At 40.9% G+C, this 7,218-nt stretch overlaps 1 protein-coding gene and 1 pseudogene across 1 annotated transcript in view; both read left to right on the top strand.

Moving 5' to 3' along the window:
- The window catches only part of LOC118323727, a gene marked incomplete at its 3' end in the record, with an annotated part of 53,597 nt that overhangs the window by 24,469 nt on the left and 21,910 nt on the right, over positions 1 to 7,218 (top strand).
- LOC118323728 overlaps positions 4,427 to 7,218 on the top strand; it is a 3,747-nt pseudogene continuing 955 nt past the window's right edge.

Raw genomic sequence — 7,218 nt, 5'->3', positions numbered from 1 at the left:
CAAGCTGAGCTACTGTTAGCAGCAGCTCGGCTCACAGCCCCTCTGGGACGTCCTTTGTCAGCCCAACAGCATGGGAGAAACAGTGATTTTTAAGGTGCAACTGCTTTATTCTGTGTTTTTAGCAGTATTAATCAGGGTCTGATTGTTTTGAATAGGACGAGACCTTTGTGTATAACTGGGCTCCCAGTAGAAACCCCCTGAACGATGAAACCTGAAGAAATGCTAACCAGGAGAAGCTGACTCCATTATCATCCGCTTATCCGGAGTCAGGTTGTAGTGGCAGCAGGTAAAGTAGGGCACCTCAGATTTCCCCAGCAATGCTTTCCTTCTTCTGGGGGATCTTGAGACATTCCCAAGTCAGATGAAATATACAACCCCTATAGCGAATTCTGGGCCTACCCCAGGGTCTCCTCCCAGACATGCCTGAAAACCCTCCAAAGGACGAATTCCCTCCAGATGTGCGAGCTCCTCAATCTATGTCTAAGGTTTAACCCAGCAACCCTACGGAGGAAACTTATTTCGACCTCTTGTATCCTCATTCTTTTGGTCTCTAGCCAAAGCTCTTGACCATAGGTGAGAGTTGGAACGTGGATGCACTGGTAAATTGAAAGTTTTATCTTTTGGCCCAGCTCCCTCTTGACACAGTATTATTTACAAATTCCTCTAAATTGTGGTCTATTTAATTTCAGTTAGAGAGGTGGACCTAAAGGTTTGTGGTTCCATGGCCAGCACCACTTTTTGATAATAGATGACACAGACACAATCCAAACAGTCAAAATGTATGGTATTTTGCCCATAGATGGCGCTATAGCAACCTACATTTAAAAAGGCCATAACTCAGTTGTCATGGGCCTGACTCACTTTACATTTTGCACAATGCATTCGCTATACATTCTCTGGCTTTCTATCAATGTGTGTGTAAGCGGTTGTGCAACCTTGGCCAAGCTCCTGAGTGCTTTCTGTGATCCTAATTGTTAAATATTTGGAGGTTATCCAGCTGCTTAGCTGTGTGTGAGTGTGTGTGTGTTTGATGTTAGTTTTTGTTGTGGGCCACACAGTACTTTACCTAACTTCACATCAACAGGAAACTGTAAAGCTTCAAGTACCACTCTGAGCACAGCTTTAGAGACTGACTCATCTTTAATAGACCCCTCTGTGTCTGTGGAGGTGAGTGTGTGATTCTTTTTAATGTGTGTGTGTGTGGCTGTCTAATGGGGGTTGGGGCACAGACACTTGTTTGTGAGACAACCTCTTTGGTATAATAATGGCTGCTTCTGGGTTCAGACTGTACAGAGGCAGTGTCTCCATTCTGACATCCACAGCAGAGTTAACTTCAGTCGGGAAACACGGACTGTCTTGAAAACAGGTGTATAATGTCTTCTGTGGTTCTTATGGATCTTTGTCAAGTAAAATAACATTGATGAGTCATAGTGATGTCATCAAGGCTATCTCAGTCTGGGCTTAGAGACTGCAGATTTATAACAGAAAGAGGAGGTGTGTATTTGTCATGGCTTGCCTGCACAGGAGGCATTTTAGCAGTGTTTTTCAGTTGTCCATCTCACGTGTGTCAGACAGAACAGGTGTACTTCTATATTGATTAATACAGCTGTCTGCACAGACCCAGTGATTGTGACCTGAATCATATTTTTATGCTTCAAGGATATTTTCTTATGTTTTAAGATTGTGTATCGGGTAAGATATGGGACAATATAAACATTTCATGTCACGATTATCCTGTGTGTGTGTGTGTGTGTGTGTGTACACTGAAACACAGCACCTGTCTGTCAGTCTTTAGTTTATAATCCATCTTATTTTCACATCTGGTTTAACTGATTTGTGGGGAATAGAAAGAGCAAATCTAGCCTTCAGTGCCAGTGACAGGCTTTTGATTTTAGAAGGATTTTTGAACTCCCTGTGGCAATTCAAAAATAAATCAGAAAATCACGAATGTATATGAGCATCTGGACATCAGGATATTCCCGATTATCTCTATAATGCAAATTAACCACGATATACATCTCTGAGGGTTTTTTGTCACGATAATATAATATATCATCCCATCCCTAGTGCTGCCACTATGCGGGTGGCCTACACTCAATACTGTGACTGAACACATGCTATGTAGATGGATCATTGAAGCTGCTGCCCTGCTCACGTGCTGCTTTCACTATGCAGCCTGTGAAGAAAGGGTGTAGGATTCCTGATATATGTGCAAAACTACTAGTATTTATTTACTGAGAGGGGAGCACATTTAATAATGCACCAGCAAAAATGTTCAAGATGAGATTGAACCAATTAAAAAGTGTGCGTTGGATACGATTTGGGATGAACGTTTGAATCTATCTTTCGCATGTTGCTTCATCACATTCGCAACAGTCAGCAAGTTCAATAATCATTAATTGTGTTCACCCTCAGCTCTTTGGTTGCCCCTACAGACAATCCAGCTCATTGAGCAAATAGAAAAGTATGGTAAATTACAGTTTCATTCAACAAACTCAGTTATACAGGGATGTACATGCACACACACACAGCCCCAGTTTGTATTTATGTTTTTGCTTCAGCTGGATGAAAAAAGATGAAGATGTTGAAAGAGAGAAACAGAAAATAAAAAGATGGATGAAGAAGCAGTTACCTGTGTTACTCCCAGCCTATCAACAGGTAGTAAACCTACTCTTGACTATGAGGAAATACCCGAGATAAAATGCATTTTGGTGTATATGTGTATGTGCTTGTGGGTCAGCAGTGAGGTGCAGCTGCATATGCACTTAATCCTCTGTATCAGCAGAGTCCTGGGTGTGTCTGTTTGTTTGCAGTGTGTGTGCTTTCCTCTACAGCCACATCAACTCCCTGACCCTCACAACCCTGCTGTTCATGCTTCGGCACTTCTTCACACTGTTGTTCTTAGGCACTAAATAAGCACTTAGGGCCGATTCAGACCAAATCAGGCGCTGCGGCACAAACATTGGGGGGGTAGTTGGTTTAGTTCACCGTGGTGGGGGCCGCAGGGAATGCTAAAAAAAATGCAGCAACCAGCAGACTCGGCAAGCAGGGCTTTGAGTGGTATTACAGCTAAAACACATTTTTTGAGAGATATGTGTTATTGCAAATTGTATCAGATGTGTGACTTTCCTGTTTTAGAGAGGTAGCGATAGACTATCATCGGTCAGCTGATATCTGTGCTTACAAGGCTGATAAATAAAAACTGTCTTCAGACACATCTGCAGGTAGCGTGTCAGTCAGTGTGGCTGCTGCGGAACCATGTTTACACATCCCTTTGTAAATTATGGAAGGGCGTAAAAAGGTTGGTTTTGAACCCTGTACTATAACTTTCATATATCCTGCTGTAAACATATGCCGGAATTTCCAATAGAATAGAAGAGGATTATACATGACTTTTATATCAACATTATACTGTATATTGGCCATCTGCAGCCCTGCTCTCTAAATATCGGCCATTAAAAAACCCATATTGGTCGACCACTAATCGGAGGAATTTAGTATTGGTATCAAAACAACTCTATTAAAATCTGTCCATAATTACATTTGCAGCTGATATCCGTGTTACCTAGAAAACAAATCATAATGTTTTCGGTGAACCACTGACCTTTTCTGTAGCACCATCATTAGACCACCGAGCCTGCGTCTTGATGTCTATGTAGAATCAACAGAATTAAGCTAACAGATAATTTTATACTACAGTTCAGAGGATAATTGTTTACATGTGATTCAGTGCCTTCCCTGGGTACTGTGTATACAACCATATGAATAAAGGAGGCTGATAAGTTAGTTTGTCTAAGTATGTCCCTCTTTGGCCCCTATGCTGCAGTTGTGTAAGAGTATGATTAACTTTAACTCATCATACAAATATGCACACATCGTACCACTGACATGCTTTCTGCTTGTGAAAGAGAGAGGGGTTGGGGGGTGGTCATCTGTCCTCAGTCTTCAGTCAGTGTCGCACAACAGTAGTGTCCTCCTGTCCTCCTTCATTACACATAAGAAAAAAACCCTCACAAAGTACACATTGAGCACATGGAAACACTATCAAACACACAATGAAACAAAGTGTTGAATGACTTGTTGAAAGCCAAGGAAACACTGGGTCATTCACCATGTGTTTCCTGAATCTAACCACCATCATTCATATCTTGTTTTTCTGTCAGGGTCCAATCAGATTCCACTTTTCTTCTCACTCCCGCACCTACCACAGTCTGGTGCATGGTGAAGCCAAAGGAATACTCCCCTGAAAATCTGTCTGGAAGTACAAAATGTATGTGCAGAGTTTGACACTAGAAGGAAATCTTGAAAATCAGATTTTAAGCATCAGGGCTTACAAGCATGATTTGTGACATCACAAATAGTTTGGTAGTCTTCCCTGGTCCAGTATGAAACTTCTACAAGTGGAATGTGAAGTTTTGTGCAATTCATACTTTGCAGTCACGTGATTACCATGGTTACCTGGCGGGCAAGAAACATATATATTTACATATATCCGTCACCTTACACCGCACAAAAAATGAAAGCCTACAAAAGTACGGATAGCTATCTTTTTTTCAAGAGTGGATGGGTTAACAACGCTGTCGTATGGGAGGTGAAAAACAGGAATATCTTCATAATCAAAGCAAACGTGAGTGTTACTAGTTAGCTAGCTAACGTTACCCGCTAACGTTTGCTAATGTTTGCATGTTTGTAGCTATACACAAAGTGACATCTGTTCCGTCGTGTGATGAAGTCTTCATCTGAATATGTACACCCTGCCTGCCGGCGAATGACAGCTTGATAAGTAACGTTAGTTTAAAAAAAAAACAACCCTTATGCCAACTAGGCTGTATCATATATGGCTACAGGATGTCAAACATTGTAGCCTACCTGCTTATCCACTCCACATAGCATCAGACAACAGACAAGAGCAGCAGGGGCAGCGAAATGCCTTTAATCCTGTTAGCAATCTGTTAGGTTGTAACGTTAATGTAGTAGTAATAACTGTACGATAGTATGTATGCAAAGTAACTGTAAGTAAGTAAGTAGACGGCAGTACAACAGTAACGTGTGTACTGTAACATGTATTCTTCTTCTCATCCATATCATATCAAATCACGTACATATGATATATATATACTTTTGTATAGTAAAACTGGCGACGTCCTGGCAAGATCCTTGATTACGTTAGTTTACTGGGTTTCGTTGCTTCTTGCCCGCCAGCTAGTAGTTGTGACGTCACGTGCAAAGTATGAATTGGACAACTGAGTGAGAGAATCACATATTGAACTCTTTATGTATGATTGTCTGTGGGTGGATCAGGTTGGGCTGGAACTGCTGGAACTGCTGGACCTACCTTCAGGTGCTGTAATGAAACTGTGCACCACTGTTAATGGTTTGTGTCCACTGTAGATTAGTGTAACAGTGTGAAACCAAAGGATATCATATAACTTGCATGCATTCCATCTGTGGTTCCCAACCTGGGGGTCGGGACCCCCATTATGGGTCGCCAAAGCTTCATGGGGTGTCGCGAGGCCTTCCTGATTTTAAGGCTTGCTAGAAAACTTAAAAATATACACAGTAGACCTATATGTCAGTATCCCAACCACTAGGAGTTGCCAAAGCTTCATGGGGGATGGTGAGGCCTTCTTGATTTCATCTCCATTTGATTCAATGTGTTTTTATGTGTTTTGGCAGAGATTGATTTCTTTTCTTCTGCGCTGCCGATGGCCGGAGGCATTATGAATTTGGGTTGTCTGTCTGTTAGAAACAATATCTAAACCATATGACATCTCAGGAACGCCTCAGGGGAATTTCTTTAAACTTGTCCACTTGGACTCAAGCACAGAACTGATTAGATTTTGGTGGTCAAAGGTCAAGGTCACTGTGACCTCACAAAACACATGTTTGGGCATAACTCAAGAATTGACGCATCAGTTTTTTTGAAGAATTTGATGGATAAGAAGCCAGTAAGCATACTGTGATCCCCTCATAGTGAGAGTTAGATGGAGGTCTGCAGCAGTGGAGCAGTTAGTGAGGTACACATCGTGGGTTTCACAGGAAGAGACTGAAACTGAGATAACAATCTGTGCACTGTGAAAAAAATCTGAAATAAAGCAGAAGCTGATAATATACTGATGATTTAAACACAGCTTGTTTTGAGCCTTTGGTAAGTGACCATAAACACAATAATACACTACACAAAACCTGAGCAGAAAATAAAGTTATTTTCTTATATCACGACACATTTTATCACTTGCATGTCAATAACCGTCAATTATTGCTGACAGCAGTGTGTAGTGACGTATCGACAGCAGTAAATAACTCAGCTTTCAGTTGGAAGCGTTTATGTTTATATGAGTAATAATGCATGAGGTATCCTGATATAGACATACACATTAAAAAGATTAAACTTTTGTACACTGTAGTAATTTATTAGAAAGCTGTAGTTATTGTTTTTTTCTTTTAAGTTTCTATTTTATTTAATTTTTTCTATTATTATATTTGATATAGTGTCCTTCTAATTTTTTTTCTGTATTTCTCTCTATTTATTTCTGTCCTTGTGCTGCTGCAAAACCTGAATTTCCCCTCTGGAGATGAATAAAGGCTTATTTTATGTTATCTATCTGATTTTCAATGTTTAACTTTGTCTCATTCTGCTTGTGGCTGTGACGCCCTTTTTTCTGAAAGCGTTGATGTTGTTAGTTTTAGCAGCCGGAGTGACGAAAGCAACACCCACCTTTTTACAGTGAGCCCACTCTTAGTGGAGCACAGATCAGAGCTGCAGTCCTACTGTACACATCATGATGAACCTCACCTTGATAACAGCGGTATTCTGTGAGTATGTGTACAGACTTTAATAATGCTAGTGTTAGGGTCTCTTTAGTAAAGTGACCGAACAGCAGTGGAACTCACAAATTCCTTGTTACAATGTAATAGTTTATGAATGAATATATTGCTTGTTGTGTGTTTCAGGCTGGATCTCTGTCTCAGGTTCTGAGTCTCAGACTGTGGAGGTTCAGCCTGGTGAAGATGTCACACTGCTGTGCTCCAACTTCAGCAGTCTTCCCGTTCACATATTCTGGTTCAAAATGACCAACGCCAGCCGCATTTCCACTATGTTCAGCTCTGAAAGCAATGTTACATTCTTTGATGGATTTCAAAATGGCAAATTTAACATGACATCCAACACCACTACCCTCTTCCTCAATATCAAACCAGTGGATTTATCTGACTCTG

Source organism: Morone saxatilis, unplaced genomic scaffold, assembly GCF_004916995.1.
Source record: "Morone saxatilis isolate NCDOM2014 unplaced genomic scaffold, NCSU_SB_2.0 Contig14, whole genome shotgun sequence".
Taxonomy (NCBI): Eukaryota; Metazoa; Chordata; class Actinopteri; family Moronidae; genus Morone; species Morone saxatilis.
This window is presented reverse-complemented; position numbering and strand designations above follow the sequence as displayed.